Here is a 21,917-nt window from a genome sequence, read left to right as displayed (position 1 = left end):
ATAGAAAGAATAAAGAAGTAGCCTATTTTCTAAATGGGAAGGGAATTCAGAAAGTGGAGCTCCAAAAGGACTTGAGAAAACTCGCGCAGGGTTCCTGAAAGTTTAACTTGTAGGTTACATTGATAGTAAGGAAAGCAAATGCAATGTTGACATTCATTTCTAGAGAACTCGAATATAAAAGCAAGGATGTAATGCTGAGAATTTTTAAGATGTTTGTCAGTCTAAAATTGGAGTATTCCAAGCAATTTTGGGCCTCAAATCAAAGGAAGGATGTTATGGTGTTAGCGAAGCTTCAGAGGAGGTTTACCAGAATGATTCTGAAGATGAGAAGATTAAAATATGAGAAAATTAACACCATTGGTTCTGGGTCTGTACTGACTGGAGTTTAGAAGATGGGGGCAGGATAGGGTGGGGTGGGGGAGGGGGTGTTGGTAGGTGGTTATTGGAACCTACCAAATATTGAAAGAACTGGATAAAGGGGATTTGGTGATGTTTCCAGGTCGAGAAGTAGAGCACTATATGGCACAGGCTCAGACTAAAAGGATGCCCCTTTAGAACAGAGATGAGGAGAAATGTCTTCAGCAAAGGGTGGTGAATCAATGGAATTCATTGCCACAGATGACTGTGAAGGCCAAGCTGTTGGGTATGTTTAGTGGACGTTGATGGGTTCTTATCTAGTATAGCTGTCAAAGATTATGGGAAGAAGGCAGGAAAATGAGATTGAGAGAAAAAAAATACAACAGTTACGGTTCTAATAGTGGAGCAGATTAGATGGGTTGAATGGTTTAATTCTGCTCCTGTGTTTATGGTCTTAAATAAAGCTGCACAAAATAATTTCAAACTATAGTTACTTGTAATACCTGTATTAAATAAATTTTACATATGAGCAAGCAGTTAGTCAGTTTATTTTTTATTCTTTATTTTTCAGAGTTTGAAGTCCATTGTGTGTTTCATTCAAATCTCTCTTATACTTCTAATCTTGATCAGATACAAGCCTCTCCTGTCCAATCTATCCTGATAAGCCAATATGCACTTTCTCTTAACTGCTTCTATAACAATCTTCCTTGGGCAAAGAGACTGAACTATACATAGTATTTCATCTGTCATCTCATTGAAGCCCCATTAATCTGAGAATGACCTTCCTTCTCTTCTATACAATTCCTCTGGTAAAAAGAAACAGCAACATTTTCATATTTCCTAATTATTTGCTGTACAGAAGTACTGGTCTTTTTGCAAATCATGAACCAGGACACCAGATCCTTCTGCATCTCAGAGTTCTGCAGCATCTCACCATGTGTATAATATGCTTCATTTTTTTTCACTTCTCTGGCAAAATGATTCATTGTTCTATTTTCCTGTATTATACTCCTTTTTCTAGATCTTTGCCCACTCATTACTTAACTATGTTCCTTTGTAGCCTTCTCTTCACAAAATGCAATCCATGTTAACTTGGTGTCCTTGGCAAATTTAATAACTATGCTTTCAGTATCATCATCCAAGTTATTTATTTAGCAAGTTGAAGAATGACACCTATCCCTGTGGCTCATCTCTCATTACATCTAAATTACTGTAGGTTTTGGAATGTCTATGCAAATATAAATACCCTGATCTACTGGCAGTTTGCCAATTGCATTTCACCAGCAATTATCCAGCTTCAGTCTACTCCTGGAGTCATAAAAACAGTACAACACAGGAACAGGCCCTTTGACCCATGACGTCTGAGACAAACATGATACTAAATTAAACTAAATCTATCTAACAGCCTCTTAACTGTTACTTTTTCTGTGCTTCCAACACTCCCTGACTGTCTTTTCCAGGCATCTACCACTCTGTATTAAAACATTGCCCCACACATCTTCACGAAACTTTCCACCCACCACCTTAAATGCATGTTCTCTCATATTTGATGTTGTTACCCTGGGAAAAAGATTCCGACCATCTGATAACACTGGACAACAAAGATTTTTCTTCCTGAACACTTTTGCATGTATTTTATGGATTTTGGGCTGCTGAACAGCACCTAATAATTTTCCTTTCATGTATCATTTTTTAAATGTAACTTACTTATTTTTGTGATTTCCTGCTGAATTTTTACGAATTCCCATTATCCAGAATGCGATCAACCAGAAACCCAAACAACTGGCATTTTTTTTTGGGGGGGGGGGGGAATGAAATAAATAAATCTTAAAATAAATGAGAATAAATAAAATTTTAAATAAAAGCTTAAAATTGCAGAAGTAAATTTTCTCCAAAGAAATACACAACCCCTTGGTGAAGATGGGAGCAAACATTCGGACAGTGGACCACCTATCTACCATTCTACCTCCCTATCTATCTTCTTACCGTAAAGGACATCTACAACACTCAATGCAGGCAAAAGGCAATAAGTATTGTGAAGGACTCCACACACCCCTCATGTGAATGTTTTCCCTTCTGCCTTCTTGTAGGAGGTACCGTAGCACTCATGCCTTAATGTCCAGATTGGGCAACAGTTTTTTTTTAACCTCAAGTCATCAGGCTCTTGAATTCTATTCTAGCTTATGTTTATGTAAATATAATCCATGGTCCTGGAGAAATGCTATCTTGTCTTTACTATGCGAGATGGTATGAACGCTAAATAAATGTGACTTGACCCCAGTCACAGCAGATGTTTGAATAAAGTTGTGCTTGAATAAAATGGGAGCATCCGGGATGAAGAGCAGCCAATGTCACTGACCGCTGGGGTAGCTCTCCCAAAGTGTCTTCCTATCCCTGCCTAATAAGAATCTTTAACTCTATTCATATTAGATATTTTGGTAAAGCTTTATCTGTACAGTTGAGGGAAGGGATTAATTATGATTGTACCATGATTAGCATACCAGCTAGCGCAATGCTCTTACGGCGTCTGACTGGGGTTCAAACTTAAATTTAATTTTTTTAAGTTATGGGAATTACCTCATTAAAATGAACTTTATTTAATTAAAAACTGCAACACTGATTTTTTTTTTCAAAATACATTTGTCACAGTATTTTGTCTTTTAAACTGAACATTTTTCATGCAGGTGTATTAGTTGGGCATTGTAACATTGTGTCTCAATCAACCGGAAAATTTGCTAATGCAGTATCTGCAATCCCCATAGGTGCCACATAATGGGGATACTACTGTATATGCCCACAAAGCAAGATGTTTTGGTCTGTCCAAGCATGCCTGTGCTTGTACTCAGTGCAGATGCCATACAAATATTGTCTTAGGCCTGGGCATGTTTAGTCAGGATAGATGCAGACAGGTTATAAAAGCAGCTCACATATACAGATGCTGTGTATTGATAAAGATTAAACGCATGTTGATGCACATGTTATTAGGCAATAGCTTAGTAACTGTACTTAAATATAGCATTTATTGTATTCAGGAAGATTCAATGCAGCAGAAATGTCTCGTCAATCTCAAAACAGCTGCAATACATTCTGTTATTTGTGGAAAGTATATGCTCAAAGATGCAGAAATGACTGTACTTATTAAGGAATCCTATGAACTCTATTTCAGTTGCAAAATTGGTGACCAAGACAAACCCTGGGCTCCTCACATTTGTTGGGAAACATGTGCAGTCAACCTGAGAGCTTGGCTCAGATGTCAATGCCATTTGCAGTCCCAGTGATGTGGTGAGATCAGAAGGATCACGTTTCTGAAAACTTCCTATGTGATACAGCAAATCTGAAATTAACTTTGTGTTCAGCTTGAAGTTGTCTATTATAATCCCCATTTTATTTTCAGGAAGAAAATCTTTTGGAAAAAAAAATGTTGTCTCTGGTACCTCTTATTGAATACTGCAGCAAACAACCCAGGTTTGTCTACTGATGTCCAGTAGTGAATCAAGAATTTACTGAACATTTTCAACATTTATGCTGGTCAAATTGTTTGCAGATAGACCTGGCACAGCATCCAAAAGGAGACTCTTTTCAAAAGCAATTGTGCTTTTGTTATTGTTTTAATGTTATTTTAAAATGTTTTACTTTTATTATTTAAAACTTTACTGTATTAGTCTTTAAAATCTATTGTCACAATTGCTCTATGGCAGATGCAATATCGCTGGCTATCCACTCAGCTCTGGATCACCTTGAAAACAGCAATTCATACATACAGCTTTTTATCGACAACAGCTCGGCATTCAATACCATTATTCCCTCAGTGCTGGTCATGAAATTACAAACACTAGGTTTCTGTACCTACCTCTGCAAATGGATTCTTAACTTTCTCATTAGAAGACCACAGTCAGTATGAATTGGAAACAATATCTCCTCCTCACTGACTATCAACATATGTGCACCCCAAGGATGCATGCTGAGCCCACTACTCCACACCCACAACTGTGTGGCCAGACACAATTTCAATGCCATTTACAAGTTTGCCAATGACCCCACAGTTGTTGGCAGAATCATGGCAATGAGGAACCATATAGGAAGGAGATAGATCAGCTTGTTGAATAGTGTAAAGACAACAACAACCTTGCACTCAACGTCAGCAAAACCAAGGAGATGACTGTGGACTTCAGGAGGAATTCAAGGGAATGACCCAGTCCTCATTAGTAGAGTCGAGTGGGACAAGAACTTCAAATTCCTGGGTGTCAACATCTCCGAGGATCTGCCTTGGAGCCTCCACGTTGATGCAATCACAAAGAAGGCTCACCAGCGGCTATACTTTGTGATGTGTTTGAGGAGATTCAGTAAGTCACTGAAGACCCTCATAAAATTCTACAGGTGTACCGTGGAGAGCATTCTGACTGGTTGCATCATGGCCAGGTAGGGAGATGCCAACTCTCAGATGTAGAATAAACTCCAGAGGGTTGTCAACTCAGCCTGTGACATCACAGGCACCAGACTTCATTCCATCGAGGACATCTACATGAGGCAGTGTCTTTTAAAAAAAGCAGCTTCTATCCTCAAAGACTCGCACTACCCAAGCCACACTTTCTTCACTCTTCTACCATTGGAAAAACATTGCTGGAGCCTAAAGATGAGCACTCAGTGGCACAAGGACAGCTTCTTCCCCGCTGCCATCAGATACTTGAATAATCAATGAACCAAAGTCACTGCCTTTACTTTTCATTCAATATTATTGTTATTTTTTTTTATACAGTAATGTCATAAAATGATTGTGTGTATGTGCATATCTATCTATCTATCTATCTATCTATAGATATAGATGTATATTTATGTTTGCTCTATGATGCTGCCACAAAACACCAAATTTCATGACTTGTTCATGACAATAAATCCTGATTCTGATTCTGAAATGTTTCTGATTGTCACAAACATTCAGAAGCAATGATAAAACTTCATGTGAAGAAATACTGAAACTGAGGGAGGAGCTTTGCCATCCACCAAAGGTTTCCAGAAGATTTTGGAAGATGAATGAGGTTCACACTGATGTAGTCCTGCTCTCTGAGCTTCATGTACCACATGGCACTTCACTCTTGCCTCCAGGATAGATTCACCCACATTGATCCAAACTTAATATGTTCAGCACCTAGGGGAATGTGAGTTGTGAGTGTAGAATGGGTTCACTGGACCCATTCAACAAAATCAGGGCCATTAATTCCAAACCGAGTTATCACAGATAAATTTCAAGACATTTTTTTTGGCAGTCTACTTTCATTCCCAGTTTATTTTGACAATGACAATATATATATATATATATATATGCACCAAAATTCTTATTTACTGCAACCAAGCAGTATTTTGTAAATAAAAACAGACTATAATAGTAAAACTGAATTTTAAAAAAACAACAAATACATAAAATAGTTTGAAAATAAATAAAAAAATCCTTTCTGGTATGGGAGCAGTCTTTGATTAGTGTAAGAAGGGCAGTTCAAGAATCTGATAGATGGTGAAAAGAAACTGTTCTTGAACCTAGAGGTGCTAATTTTCAGGTTTCTGAGCTTTCTGCCCAAGGTAGCAGTGAGAAGAGACTGTGACATAGGGTGGTGGAGGTCCTTGATGTTGGCTGTCTTCTTGAGGCAATGTCTTGCATAAATGTATGCAGTGATGAGAGGCCAGAACCTGTGATTGTTCTGCTATGTTTATATTGTAGCATGCGCGCTAAGCAAAGTGTGGAGTAAGAACCCCCTCCCCCCAAACACACACACACACACACACACACACACACACACACACACACACTCTCTAGTGGAGGTCGAAGACTGATTTATTGTCCTGCCAGCTCTTTATGTTCACTCCCTGCTTCTTTTGAAAGGAGTGACGTCATCGCAAAGCCGGCCTCCGACTGGCAGGCATTCCTGCCATTGCCAGTTGTTTCCCTGAGGCCACTACATGATCTTCTGTAAATGTCTGTATTCATGGGTAGTTAAATTTCTAAACGAGTCTCTAATACAATCACTCTATATACTTTCCATGGTGCCCCTGTAGAAATTCAAGAGTTTCCAATGACATGCCATATCTCCTCAGAGTAGAAGCATTGCTATACCTTCTAATCAGTGGCCTCAATATACTGACTCTAGGAAAGGACTTCTGATATATGAATTCCCAGAAGCATGAAGATTCTGACCGTCTCCACTTCCATCCCATCATTGCAGACAGGTGAGTGGTCTATTGACCTCTCCTCTCTAAAATCAACAATAATCTCCTTGGTCTGGGTGACATTGAGAACAAGATTGTTGTTTCCACCCCCTTCCCCCCCCCCACCCCCCACCATCCCCCAAACCAGGTTATTAATCATCCTGTGTTCTAACTCAGTCTTTCCAGATACCCAGAATGGTGATATAATTAGCAAATTTGTTAATTGACTTGGGGCTGAACTTGGCTGTGCAGTTAGGGGTGCACAGTGAATAGAGTAGGGGACTAAGCACGCATCCTTGAACTGCCTGTGCTAATGGTCAGCAAGGAAGAGGTGGTGTTGCCAATCCACACTGATTGGGGTCTGCCAATGTGGAGGTCATGGATTTAGTGGCAGAGGAATGGGCAATTTTCCTAATCTGGCATGATGGTATTGAATGCTGAACTGTGGTTGCTGAACTACAGCCTGACATAGTGTTCCTGTGGTCAAGGTGATTTGATGCTGAGTGGAGAGTCAGTGAAATGGCATCTGCTGTTGGCCTGTTATGGCAATTAGCGAATAACAATCCTTCCTGAGATGGGAGTTGATTTGCTCCAAAACCAACATATCAAATCACTTCATCTTGGTAGACATCACCCGGCCAATCATCATCGAGGCATGTCACCTGGTATTTTGACTGTTGTGGTAAGAGGTTGACAAATTTCACAAGATCTCCAGCCAGCTGGTACCCACAGGCTTTAAGTATACAGCCAGGTACACCATCCGGGTCTGATCCTGAAGGTTCCATTCATCTGAGCTTTGAAGATGGAGCACAGAGTTACCAGGAGCTGAGGGGGTCCCATGAGAGTTCATCATTGTTTTCTATTTTGAAGTGAGCTCATCCAGGAGAGATGTATCACAGATAATAATACTGCCTGGGTGCTTTATAGGATGATATGTAATTATTTTGCCTAATACTGGTTTCTAAACAATTGTGTTAAATTCCTGTGTATTCCAAGAATGGCATACGATGGGATATTTCCCATATTATCCTCTGTGGGAATCTGTTCTTTTTGATCAGAGGATTTTTTAAACTTGTTTCCAGCTCTTATTCAAAAAGATAAAAATAGAAAACACCCAAGCTGTGGTTTTTCAATCCCTTATGATTAATAAACAGAAAATTACAAGATGGGATTTTGTAACTGAGTGCTGACATGAGAGCAGATTATGCCTCATCTCAAAACTAAGAAGAGCAGTCAGTACTCCAATAGCGAACAGCCCACACAATTGTCTGAACATGTCAATGTGGTAGCTTCAGCTTTCACATCATGATGAAAGTCCAGCACACTGCAGACATTGGAAAAACAAAACTATTAACACCAGAAGTATTCACAAGTAAGGAAATATTTGTGGAGTGGACAGGTTTTAGGGATGGATTCTTCAATAAGTTTGGAAGATATAAGTGTGAAGAACTCAGGTAAAAGCTTAATAGAGGTTTGAGAAACATACATATATTCTGGTTGTTCCATTTTTATACCTTTTCCCATTTCCATTCCCCAATTCCAGCCCCCTCCCCATCACTTGTTTTCATCCCTCTCCCCCTCAAGGTTTTATCCACCTCCTCACCACTTACTTCACCCACCAAATCCCATCCCCCATCTGTTTCCATTTTGTCTTTCTTAAATCTTTTCCATTATTATTGTCCTTACTTATTCCAGCACAAGTAGTATTCATGTTCCCACTTATCACCTACTAACTTCTGTCTTCAACTTCACCCTTGCTGCCCCAACTCAATTTGTCCCGCATATTTTTTTGACCTTGTATGCTGTACCACTTGCCTCTGTCTCCCAATTCCAGCCCTTTCCAACCTGGCTCATTTTAACCATCAATTCTCACATCCTCCTACCTGTTGCCTACTGTTCCATCTCACCCCTCCCTTTCTCATCTTTATTTTTCCTCTCCAAACTCAGTCCTGGTGTGGGCTCTGCTCTCAATATGACATTTCCTTTCCCTCCACAGATGATGCCTAACTTTCTGAGTTTCTCAACAGCTTGTTATGTTAGATAGAGTCCAGAGTACAACTAGAAAGATAGACCTTTATCTGTTCTTCTACAACAACTTCCTGATGGGGAGAGCTCAAGCAGTCCAGATCAGACACAGCACCTCCAAGACTATCACACTGAGCATGGGGACCCCCCCCTCCCAGGGTTGCGTGCTTAGTCCACTGATGTTTACTCTTCTGACCCACGATTGTGCAGATCAATCAACATCATCTATTTTGCTGTTGATATGCCAGTGGTGGGCCTGATCAATAAGAACGAGAAGGCAGTGTACAGAGATGAAGAGCAGACACTAACAAACTGATGCAGAGAAAAAAACCCTGTATCTGAATGTTTAAAAAAAAAAACCCAAAAGAGATGGTTGTTGACTTCAGAGGGCCCGGGGAGATCATGGTCCCCTGACTATTGATGGCTCTACCATTGAGATAGTCAAGAGTATCAAGTTCCTCAGCTGGTGGAGAACCTCACCGGGTCCCATAACACCAGCTCCATAGCCAAGAAAGCCCAGCAGTGCCTCTATTTCTTTTGAAGTTCTGAGGAAAGTCCACCTTCCACCCTCCATCCTCACTACATTCTACAGAGGATATACCGAGAGCATTCTGTCCAACTGTATCACGGCCTGGTTTGGAAACTGTTCCACCTCAGACTGAAAGACCTTGCATGGAGGTCATCTACTACACTCTATGCAGGTGGAAAGTAATAAACATTGTGAAAGACTCCACACATCCTGCATGCAAACTTTTCTCCCTTCTGCCATCTGGCAGGAGGTACCAAAGCACTCAGGCCTTTGTGTTTAAACTGGGAAATAGCTTTTTCCCCCAAGCAATCAGGTTCCTGAACTACCAGTACAGATGTGGCTAGTGTGCCATGGACTATCAGTGTCTAAGTCTTAATACCTTAATATTTTAACGTGTTAACTGCTTTCCTAAGTCCTGTCTATGTCTATGTCTATGGTCCTGGAGAAATGTTTTCTCATCCTACCGTGTGATTATGGAATGAAAGATAAATAAAGTTGACTCGAGAACCCTGGAGTTAACGTTAAGTCCAGCTCACTGAAATATTCAGTTCCCCGTCAGTTTTGTTTGCAGTTCTCTGATTGATCTGTCTTCCTAAAATAGTTCCCAGTTTGTACAAATGGAATTGAGTTAACTTTGGCACCTTTCTCTTACTTTTGCTATTTCTTCATTTCTGTTAGCGAAAGTTTTAAAAGTGATTCACTAGCACTTGACTGAGCATTTCAAGCTTGACTGTGAACAGCTAAGGCTCAGTAAACTCTTAAAACATTTATTTTGTTAATCTTTCTGATGTTAACACACTTTCAGTAAAGTATCACATCATTCACACACAGTCAAGTTGTTCAATCACAAGCTTCGTTGTTCATTAGTTTTTATTTATATTTTCAAAATTCAATTTGCCTTTTTCAGATTTCTACTTCATTATCTTAATTTGATTTCCTTTGCTTGTTTGTTCTATTTTCATTTTTCTTCTCTCATGTATTTCATGCAACAATCATGAGGTTTAATTTGCTGTTTAATTATTTTCAATTTTTTCAAGTCATTTAGTATTTTGTTCTCAGTTAATTTATTATTTAAAAAAAAATAAATATAGAACAATACAGCACAGTATAGGCCCTTCAGCCTCGATGTTGTGCTGACCAATATATTCCTTCCTTAATAAAAAAAAGTACTAAACCTACCCTATCCTATTTTTCTTTCATCCATATGTCTGTCTAAGCATCTCTTTAATGCCCCCAGTGTTTCAACTTCCACCACCATCCCTGGCAAGATATTCCAGGCACCTACAACTCTTTATGTAAAATATTTACCCCTGATGTCTCCGCTAAACTTCCCTGCCTTAACTTTGTACATTCGTCCTTTGGTGTTTGCCGATCCTGCCCTGGGAAGCAGGTACTGGCTGTTCACCCTATCTATGCCTCACATAATCTTATAGACCTCGATTGAGTCTCCTCTTATCCTTCTATGCCCCAAAGTGAAAGCCCCAGACCTGCTAACCTTGCCTCATAAGACTTGTTTTGCAAGTCAGGCAACATCCTGGTAAATCTCCTCTGCATCCTCTCCAAAGATTTCACATCCTTCCTATAATGAGGTGATCAGACTGGACACAATACTCCAAGTGTGGTCTTACCAAAGATTTGTAGAGTTATAACGTGACCTCTCTACTCCTGAATTCAATCCCCCTAATAATGAATCCCAGCATCCCATAGGCCTTCATAACTATCTTATCAACCTGTATGGCGACCTTGAGGGATGTATGGATTTGGACCCCAAGACCTTCCCTTCACAATGCTATGCTGACTATTCTTGAGTAGACCATACTTCTCCAAATGCTCATAAATCATATTCTTAAGAATCCTCTCCATTAGTTTACACACCAGTGACTTAAGACTCACCCGCCTATAGGTCCTAGGATTCTCCTAATTATCTTTTTTAAACAAGGGTGTCACATTTGTGGCCCGAAATGTGAAGTTAATAAAACATCTAACACAAGTTTTATCAGGTAAACTTCTCAGTGGCTTTATTTTCCAGTTTCCTTTGTTCTCCTGCTTGTGCTCTTATCTCTCTCTCATACCACGTGACTTCCGGTACATCTCATACATATTCATTATCATGACATCCCTCCTTTAATCAGAAATAAACTTTACCTTCACTTACCAATATCCCTCGGAAACATACAAACATCGTAACTAATGGTAATACTATAACTCAACTACATAAAATTTACTTCCTACAGCACTCATACATGCACTTTATGATATAAGATTAAATACTGTTCCAAAGTTCTTATTAAAACTATGGCACAAAGTCTTCGTATCGTTTGGGCGCTTTCCGGTTTCGTTTCGGCCTGCCTGCAATATTGTCGTCGCTTCTCGGTTGTTCACTCTCAGCGTCGAAAATACTGCTCGCCACGGCTTCGGGTGTTTCTGGCACTCTAGTCACTTCATCAGGAGTGCTGGTAACTGCCTCTGGAACATCATCAGGTCTCTCAGTTTCAGCATCTCGTATTGGCCTTTCAACCTCTTCACTCGATGTATCTCTGGACTGGTACCTTTTTACACCTGATACATTTCTCTTATACAGGACTCCAGTCGGAGACTTGACTGTCACCATACTGCCACTTCTGGATACGACAGTATAGGGTTGATGGTAATAAGGTGTGTCTAGCTTACCACCAGTTTCATGCCTCACTAGAACATTATCTCCTGGCATGATGTCTGAGTACTTGGCTCCACGTTTCGAATCTGTGTACAGCTTTGCTGCACCTTTCTTTTCAGCATCGTGGTCCCTCATCTCCTGGTCGTCTCGGATTTCCTTTATTTCTGGCATTTTTGTGCGGATTTTTCTCCCAAAAAATGCTTCTGCAGGACTTTTTCCAGTGGTTGCATGAGGCGTTGCTCGATAGACAGCCGCATAAGATAACAATGCTTCTCGCCAATTTTGTCCTTCTGCGTGTGCAATCCTCAATCGTTTTTCAATGGATTGATTTTATCTCTCTACTTCTCCGTTGGCTTGCGGCCATTTCGGAGTTACTTTATGATGGTGGATACCTGTGGTCCTCATGTATTCCGCAAATGTCTCTGAAATGAATTGTGGACCATTGTCAGAGTATAATGTAACAGGTAATCCATATCTTGCGAATATCTCTACTAATGCTTGTATCGTTTTTTCAGTGGTTGTGGACTTCAACACCACGTACTCATAGTATCTGCTGTAGTAATCTATCACTACCATAATTGATTCACCCGTCGGTAAAGGTCCAAGAAAATCAACAGCTACGTCGTTCATGGTCCTGTCGGGAGTAGCGTACTCCGGATCGGTTCTGGCGGATTACTCCTACTTGTGATTTGACATCCGTGACAAGTTTTGACAAATTTCTCTGCGTCTTTATCACAACCTGGCCACCATACCTTGGTCCTGAGGTTTTGCTTGGTACCAACAATACCTAGGTGTCCTTCATGCGCTAAGGATACGATCTTCGGTCTCAATCTTTGCGGTATCACCAATCTGCAACCTCTTAATACACACTGTCCGATGCAACAAAGTTCGTCTCTAATGGGAATGTAAGCCTTGTGAGTACACTTGTCCCATTGTCCACTCTGTATGCATTCTCTTACTTCCCTGAGTTCTGGATCACGTTCTGATTCTCTCTCGACTTCCTTCGTAGTCACAGCTTTCGGTGTCGACTGAATAGCTACGAAGCGTACAAAGCTCTCTGTTTCTGTTCCCAATTCTGACTTGGATTGTGGACCACCATCCTTCACCAATCTGGACAGCGGATCTGCAACGTTTGCTTTCCCTGCAATGTGGATTACTTTATATTTGTAGGGTTGTAGTCTGAGTACCCATCTCTCTATTCTGGCACATGGTTTAGATCTAGGTGCATAGATCACCACTAATAGCTTATGATCTGTGATGAGTTCAAATTCAATGCCGTATAAATATGCATGGAACCTCTCACAGGCCCATACAAGTCCGAGTGCTTCTTTATCTGTCTGAGAGTATCTTCTTTCCACATCTGATAACGATCTGCTGGCATAGGCAATGATTCTTGGTCCTCCATCATGCATCTGGACCAACACGGCTCCTAAACCAACCGGGCTGGTATCCGCTATGACTTTGGTTGATGCCGCCGGATCATAATATCCAAGAGTTTTTGCATCTGTCAGGCTTTGCTTCAGCGCTATGAACGCTTTCTTCTGCTCAGATCCAAAATGAAATGGTACACCTTTCCTGGTTAGTTTTGCCTTTGGAAGTTGTACTCTTCCTCTTCTGGTCTGCATTGGACTTGCTTTTGCACTTCTTTGCAAAGTGGTCCTTACCTCCACACTTTCTGCAAACTTTGCCTTTGGCCGGGCAATATGGGTCTTTTCCAAAGTGACCTCGGTTTCCACATCGATAACACTCCACGTCCTATGTTGACGTATATCTTTGCTGGTTATGGCGATGTGAGAGCCTCTTAATTTGCTGGCTTGAGTTGTCTTTCAGGGTCATGGTATGAAATTGCCCTTCAACGGCCTCTAATGCACCAGGAATGGTTAAAGCATCGGTGAGTTCCAACTCACTCCCTCTTTCCAGTAGACGTCTTCTGGGTTTATCTGATCTACAGGGCTGTACGACTTGATCCAATAATTGGTTGTCCAAATCAGCTGGCATGTAATTGCATCCAACAGCTAGCTGGCGTAGTCTCGTCACGTACTGAGCAATTGTCTGGCCATCTTCTTGTCTCGTTCTCCGAAACAAATGGCGTTGAAATGTAGCATTCGGTGTCACTACATAGTGTGCATTTAATGCATCTACCGCTTTTCGGTACTCATCCTTTCTTCCAGTATTCAAAAGTGTCTTAAACGTTTCCCGAACTGCAGGTCCTGCGGTGAAAAGAAGTAACGCCCTCCTCTGCACTTTTTGTTCAACTCTACCGGTATCTAGAAATAGGCCACGACTGTTGGCGTAGGATTCAAATTCTTCCAGCCATGCCTTCCACTTCATACTTACAGTGCTTGCATCACCCGTTGCATCAAAATGAGCAATTCCACTATGTGTTAGAAAGTCACCGTTTGCACCAGCCATGAGGAAATATTCCAGCCCCAAAAGTACTGAGTGAAAGAGAAAATTCTTATCACCTTGAAGTTCTCTTTAATCTTCTTTAGTCTTTAATTTTCTTCAAGCTTCTTTCATCCTCGTCGCCAATGTCACATTTGTGGCCTGAAATGTGAAGTTAATAAAACATCAAACACAAGTTTTATCAGGTAAACTTCTCAGTGGCTTTATTTTCCAGTTTCCTTTGTTCTCCTGCTTGTGCTCTTATCTCTCTCTCATACCACGTGACTTTCGGTACATCTCATACATATTCATTATCATGACAAAGGGGATCCTCTGGCATCTCCTCCGCAGCCAAAGAGGATTCAAAGATCATAACTACTGCCCCAGCTATCTCTTCCCTCATTTTTCTCAGCGGCCTGAGGTATATCGCATCTGGCCCTAGGAGCATCAATCTTGATGTTTTTAAGAAGGTCCAATACTTCCTCTTGCTTTAAATCCACATTGTCCAGCACACAGGCCTATTCAATTTTGACCTCACCATGATCAAGGTCTTTTTCTCTTGTGAATACTGACACAAAGTATTAATTTAGGACCTCCAAACTTCCTTTTCTTCCAGGTTGTTTTTGTTAATGCAATGTTTTTAAAAAATTATTTAATAACTAAAATGAAATGCCGTTACTTTGGTAGCTTTTGAACCATTTGATTGCTACTATAAAAGAACTTCATTTGGAAGACCTGAAGGAACCAGAAAGCACTGAGGGTGAACAACATGAGGGTGAGAGCTTCCCCAGTTTGAGCACTGAGAAAGCTTTGGTCGAGATGTTATCTCGTCTTTACTGTGTAAGCATGGTATGAACGATAAATAAAGGTGACTTGACTTGACTTGATTGCTGGAAAAGAATGACAGAAAATTCAAAATCAGAATCGGAATTTATTGTCATGAACAAGTCACGAAATTCAGTGTTTTGCAGCAGCGTTGTAGTGTAAACATTCATATCATGCACCATCTTAGAATAATCATATTTATAAAATAATAAAAATAGAAGTACATGAAAAGTCTTTCATTCATTCATTATTCAAGAGTCTGATGGCAGTGGGGAAGAAGTTGTCCCTGTGCCGCTGAGCGCTCGACTTTAGGCTCTTCCTGAGTGAAGAGGGCATGGCCTAGGTGGTGGGGCCTTTGAGGATAGAGGCTGTTTTCTTAAGATACTGCTTCATATAGATGACCTTGATGGAGTGAAGGCTGGTGCCTGTGATGTCACAGCCCGAGTTAACAACCCACTGGAGCTTTATCTTGACCTGAGATTTGGCGCCTCCATACCAGGTAGTGACACCACCAACCAGAATGCTCTCCATAGTACACCTGTAGAAGTTTTTTGAGATCTTCAGTGACATGTCGAATCTCCTCAAACACCTCACAAAGCATAGCTGCTGGTGGGCATTCTTCGAAATTCGACTGTAAGTTAATTTAAAAAAAAACTACAGATGCTGCCATTCTGAAGTGAACCTAAGAAATGCTAGAATCAGAGTACATCAATGGATGCAGAAATGTTTTGGGTCACTTTTCTCCATTGTTGCATTTTTGGTTTCTCTATTGTTGCATTTCAATACAGATCTAGTCTTAAGATTGTTAGTCATCCATGATTTTGCTGTTAATAAACCACCTTCTATCTTTCCATATAGTTGAAGAACACATTCAGTGACAACTCTTCTGCCTTTTCAGATTAAATATTAATTACTACATGGCTAATTAATCTTGAGCAATGTGATTTTGAAGCTGCTCATCAAGATAACCCAAGAATAAGCCCACCACTGCCACAGAGAATGCCCACATCCGCTATTAAAGAAAAAGTTAAATATTTGTCTTGACAGCTGTCAGATGTCTTTGTTGGGGGAATGGTGTGATAAATCAGATGGTAACAAAGATAATGTCAGTTACAAAGATAATTCAGATTGTAAAAATTCAATATAAGAAATAATTACAAGGAGAGTAGCATGAGTAATTGTCTAAGCGTTTTACATTTTTGAGAGGAGATAGCTAGGGGAGAAAGATTGTCCTGTTGCAATGTGTAGTGATGTTATCAATCCATTCTTTTGAATGTATTTGCATATTGTGATAGTACAGATCTATCACCAATGTATATAGTGTATATAGTTACAGTATCTAGACTGTGCTTACAGCAATTGGCTGAGAGCTAAGCCACGCCTACTGTCTGGGCCTTAAAGGATGGTGTCCCTAGCCACGTCGGATCATTCTGGACTGGTCGGCCACCTGTGAAGAGCTCCTGTCTTTTACTAATAAAAGCCTTGGTTTGGATCAACAAGTCTTTGATTCTTTCGACGAGCTCTACACATATTGTCCAAAATTTTAACTCCCAAGAGTGGAGGGTTGAGTCAGATGAAATGAAAAACATGTAAGAAAAAAACTGAAATGCAAATCAAACCAGCCTTGAATCTATCTAATTAAGGATTGAGACAACATGCTTTTGATTGCATTTAAGTACCCCACTTGAAAGAAAATCAAAAAAGATGCTGATGCTGGAGGAGAAAATCTTAGATAAAATCAGCAGGTCAGATAGCATCAATGGAAAGAATTTTTTTGAGGTCAAAGACCCTTTAACCTGCTCAGATTTTCTGCTTTTGAAAGAGTTGGGCATAATTATAAAATCAGGTACTTTATGTGAGCAATTAACACATTCACAAAATGCAGGGCACCTCCACAAAGCTTTTCCAAAGCTTGGCAAGTTCCCATGTTAAAAGGAAATTAGTCTAGACGATACATCAAGGTTGACTTTAGATTTCAGATTTGCGCAGCCTTAATAAAGATAATATAGTGTCTGTTCCAGTTAATTCTGACAAACATTTTTAATTGATTTTGTCAGCATAAAGGTGGTTGAGAATCCTGAGATTCTTAAATGGATATCAGCACACACCCTGTGTGTGTTCTTGACAATGGTTTGGAAAAGGTGGACATTCAGCTATGCAAATAAACACTATAAATGCTGGAGGAATTCACAGTGTCCATAGGAGATAAAGATATATTACCAATAATTCAGGCATGAGCCCTTCTTCAAGGTATAGGAAAAAAGCAGGCAGGCATAAGAATAAAGATAGAGAGAGAGTGGGAAGAATGGGAGGGGGAGGAATTGAATTGAATTTGATAAGAGGAAAGATGATTTTGGCTCTGTGAAGAGAGAGAGAACTAGAGGAAAGGAAACAGGGGAGGAAGATGTTGCGGGGTGGGGGGAAGGGTTTAAACAGAAATCAGAGAAGTCAATGTTAATGCCATCTGGTTGGAGGGTGCCCAGATGAAAGATGAGGTCTTGTTCCTCCAATTTGGACAGACAGGAGAGTTGCACACAAAACCGAGAGAAACACAGTATAGCAAAGAGGAGAGCAACAAAATGACAGAGTTTATGGCTAGTTATTCCGATGCAAGAGACTTTACAGATAGAGAACAGGAGACTCAGCTTCCTCAGCCAATGGAGAATGTTGGATATGGAAGTCAGATTGGTAAACAAACTTGGAACCCAGAGAAAGCAAGGGTTAGAAAATGGGCAACAAATTAGGTTGACAGTTTTAACTAGTTTCTATTTAATTAATAGAGTCTGCAGTTAAAAAAAAGTGAGGGCATGTTTGGACACATGGCATCAGATGCGCTCCTAATACCATTATACATGTGTATGCCCAAAATAAATTGAAGTCAAAAGCAATAGAATGTGATGCCATGGAGTGACCCCAACATAACAAGAGTGTATCATGGGGTGTGTTTTTTTTTCTCTATTTAAAAGTTTATTTTCCTAATATTGACCAGACTGCCATCTACTCAGGCACCTTGCAAAATCTCCAAAGCATATTCTAATTGCTGAATATGTTCTATCCAGCACTTAATTGCAGTCATTCGTTCCATAGGTAACTCATCAGTTATATCCTCTAATACTGGATGCAATGGGATAACAATGAAGGGATAGTCCTGGAAGTTTGGTTCAGGAGGCAAACAAATATTTAACCTCAAAGATCTGACCCCAATTAAAGTCTTCACCAACATTCTGTTCTTCCTATTGGATGAACAATACATATTGTTAGGTTTTATGAGGTTGTCATCACAGAGATCAGTAATATCCTGCAGAATGATCTTCATCCAAGCTTTCATTCTTGGCCTGCACACTCTGCAGAGGTAATGGTCACTCTCACCTTCCTGCTCATTAGGTTAATCTCGGTACACCACTTGATCGTACATCTCCACTTGCTGGTGACCATGATAAAAGTAGAGTACATTTTTTTGCACTCTGGCAAATTGAGAATATTTATTATTTTCTCTTCCTTTTATATATTTTATCATTTTAAGCTTATGTTAATTGTATATAAATTATTGTTAGTGTGTTTTATGTAGCTGAAAATCTGCTGTAAGAGGACTTCCTTTGTGTTTGTACATTGTACTGTTTATACTGTACATATAAAACATAGAACATAGAAATCTACCACACAGTACAGGGCCTTCAGCTTAGTGTTGGGCCAACATAATCATCTACTCTACTAACTGTCTAGAATTTCCACACTGCATATGCTGCATTTTCCTCTGTTCCATCTACCTATCTAATAATTTCCTAAATGATCCTATTGTACATGCCTCGACCATCATTGCCAGGAGCGCATTCCATGCACCCACCACTCTCTTGGTGAAGAACATACCTCTGACATCCCCCCTGTACTTACTCCCAAGCACCTTAAAACTATGCCCTCTTGTGTAAGCCATTTCATCCCTGGGAAAAGTCTCTGGCCATCATCACAATCAATGCCTCTCATCTACGTCTATCAGGCCACTCTTCATCCTCTATTACTCGAAGGAGAAAAGACCAAGTTAACACAACCTATCTTCATGAGGAAAGCTCTCCAATCCAGGAATCATCTTTGCACATCTCCTCTGCACCCCTTCTATAACATTCACATCTTTCTTTATTTTTGAAAATTTATCAAAGTGTATCAAATCTTAAAAAACAATTCTTTCTCATGTATTTACAATTGCTTTTAGTATAATTCACTTCTCAGATACAAAAATCTATGTCAGATTACTTATAAATTCCTTCCTTCCCCCAAAAGCTTTGAAAATAAAACAACTAAAACAATTAAAGTGACAAACAGAAAAATGGTATAAAGAAAAAAAAAGAAATTCAGTGTACTGACACATTTTTATGGTTTGAACTTAATCTGCCACTTCTCAGTCCAGCTTTGCATCCTGTTAATGTCCCTTTGTAAACTTTGGTAACCCTCTAGACCAGGGGTCACCAACACGGTGCCCACGAACACCAGGTCACCTGCAAGGACCACATGAGTCACCCGTGAGCCGCCCCAGCCCTGCAGTCCCCTGCTGGCTGCCCCAGCCCTGTAGTCCCCCGCCAGTTGCCCCAGCCCCATAATCCCCCGCCGGCCACCCCAGCCCTGCAGTCCTCCGCTGGCCGTCCCAGCCTACAGTCCCCCGCCGACCACCCCAGCCCTGCAGTCCCCCGCTGGCAGCTCAAGCCCCACAGTCCACTGCCAGCAGCTCCAGCCCTGTAGTCCTCCACCGGCCGCCCCAACCCCACTGTCCCCCGCTGGCTGCTCCAGCTCTCAGCATTTGTTGAATAAGCTAGTGGGCGCTGCAAAGATGACGAGCTAGATGTGGTTTCTACTCCCAAGCACATGACAGAAAAAAGAAAGAAAACATAATTTTCACAGAGAATGGGAGGAAGAGTTATTTTTTACTACTGTGAAAGAAAACTGTGTGTGTCTCATTTGTGGGGCAACTGTGGCGATGGCAAACTGGCACAATGTACAGAGACACTTCAGTATGTGTCACAAAAGCTACCATGCTAACTACCCATTGGGCAGTACACTATGGGCAGAAAAAGCCCGTGACTTAAAGGCAGCTTTGGGCAAACAGCCTCTTTTTTCACGAGGCTGGTGAAAAACTCCCGAGAAACAATTGAAGCCTTATTCAGAGCTTCACATTTTTTGAAAATGAAGAAGAAGGCATTATCAGATGGGAAGGTTTTCAAAGAAGCAATGATGATCATTGCAAACACTGTGTTTAAAGACGAGAAGAATGGAGCTGATGTCATATCCACTCTCTCCGATGTCCAATTGGGGGCAAGTATGATGGTTAGAAAAGTTTTGGCTATGTCCGGAAACTTGTCCAAGCAGCTGGACTGGGACCTGGCGAAGTGCAGGTGGTTTAGCATCCAGTGCGACAACTCCGTGGACAGCAGCAGTACAACGCAGCTGATGATCTTTATCCGGATGGTGTTTGATGATTTCTTCACAAAAGAAGAACTCCTTACACTACTGCCCCGAAAGATAACTATGAGGGGAGTTGACATCTTTACGCGGTGAAGAGGTTATTGATGGAGAAAAAGATACCATTGGAAAAGCTGGTATCGATGACTACAGACGGAGGTCCTGCTATGATCGGCCGACATGTAGGTTTCATCGCGCACTGTAAAGGCGACAAAGACTTCCCAACATTTCTGCATTACCACTGCATCCTTCACCAGCAGGCGATATGTGCAAAAGTGACTGGCTTTGAGCATGTGATGACTCTCGTCGTGAAGATCATAAACGGAATCTGCTCCAAAGCGAAACAGCACAGGATATTCAAGGTGCTGTTGGAGGAGCTGTCAGCTGAATATGGTGACCTGTTACAACACACAGAAATCCAATGGTTCAGCAGGGGATGAGTTTTGCAACATTTTTTGTCACTTTTGGGTGAAATCAAAGAGTTCATGCAATCCAAAGGCGAAGACGCCTCACTGATGGAGGACACTGAGTGGATACTTGACCTTGCATTTTTAACGGACATCACTGGGAAACTAAACCACTTGAACTGTGAGCTGCAAGGCAAAGGTAAGACTATTGCTGACATGGTAAGTGCAGTAAATGCATTTAAAGCCAAGATGAACCTTTTCTCAGTGCATTTACATGAAAAAAAGTGCTACACTTCCCCTCTGTGTATTCGGTGCTGAAAGCCAAAGCTTCTGCATCTGAGACTTTTGACAAAGTTGCAGAAAAATACTCTCAAGTGATAAACCGACTTGGGCAAGAGTTTGAGAGCAGGTTTTGTGACTTTGATCAGCTTGAGCCATGTGCGTCAATCATTTCCAATCCTTTCATGCAAGTGGACATCACATCCATTGCTGAACAACTAAGTGCAATGTTCATCTTGGATGCTGGACAGGTGGAGATTGAAATTATAACATTGCTAATTGACCTCCATCTCAAAGCCTACCAGGCTGCACCAAACCTTTGACACCTTGTGGACACAGAAAAGTACAATGGTATATGCACAGCAGCTATGAAGGTTGCCATCTTGTTTGGTTCAACCTATCTCTGTGAATGAGCCTTTTCTGACATGAACTTCATCAAGAACAAACACAGAACATGCCTCACTGATGCACATCTGCAAGACTCACTCAGAGTTACAGTGTCAAGTCACACCCTAGATGACAGTACCCTGGGGAGCAGCGTGCAATGCCAGGCTTCCCACTAACAGACAAATAAACCGATTCCAGATGTTGTCAGTGGCAACATGGCAGTGCCATAGCAAAGTTAAATTCTGTTAGAGTTGATAATTTTTTATATTAAATTACCCATCTTTTAATGTTTATTTTTACTGACTCCAACAAATTCCAATATTGAAAAATTGTGGCAAATGTGTTCATAAAATGTGACAGATATGACGATTTTGTTAAAAATGCTCCAGATTTGGTGATTAGCACAAAATGTGATAAGATT

General features: G+C 40.7%; 1 long non-coding RNA gene across 2 annotated transcripts in view; it reads left to right on the top strand.

Moving 5' to 3' along the window:
• Nucleotides 1-16,011, top strand: part of LOC138755625 (uncharacterized) — a 49,987-nt gene extending 33,976 nt beyond the window's left edge. For both annotated transcript variants that reach the window (XR_011352432.1, XR_011352431.1), the window contains 2 exons: nt 3,752-3,822; nt 15,874-16,011. This is a non-coding gene — a long non-coding RNA (uncharacterized lncRNA). The remainder of the gene's footprint in view (nt 1-3,751; nt 3,823-15,873) is intronic.
• The last annotated feature ends 5,906 nt before the right edge of the window (nt 16,012-21,917 follow it).

Source organism: Narcine bancroftii, chromosome 2, assembly GCF_036971445.1.
Source record: "Narcine bancroftii isolate sNarBan1 chromosome 2, sNarBan1.hap1, whole genome shotgun sequence".
NCBI lineage: Eukaryota > Metazoa > Chordata > Chondrichthyes > Torpediniformes > Narcinidae > Narcine > Narcine bancroftii.
Note: the sequence above shows the minus strand (reverse complement) of the source record. Positions and strands in the feature narration are given on the sequence as shown.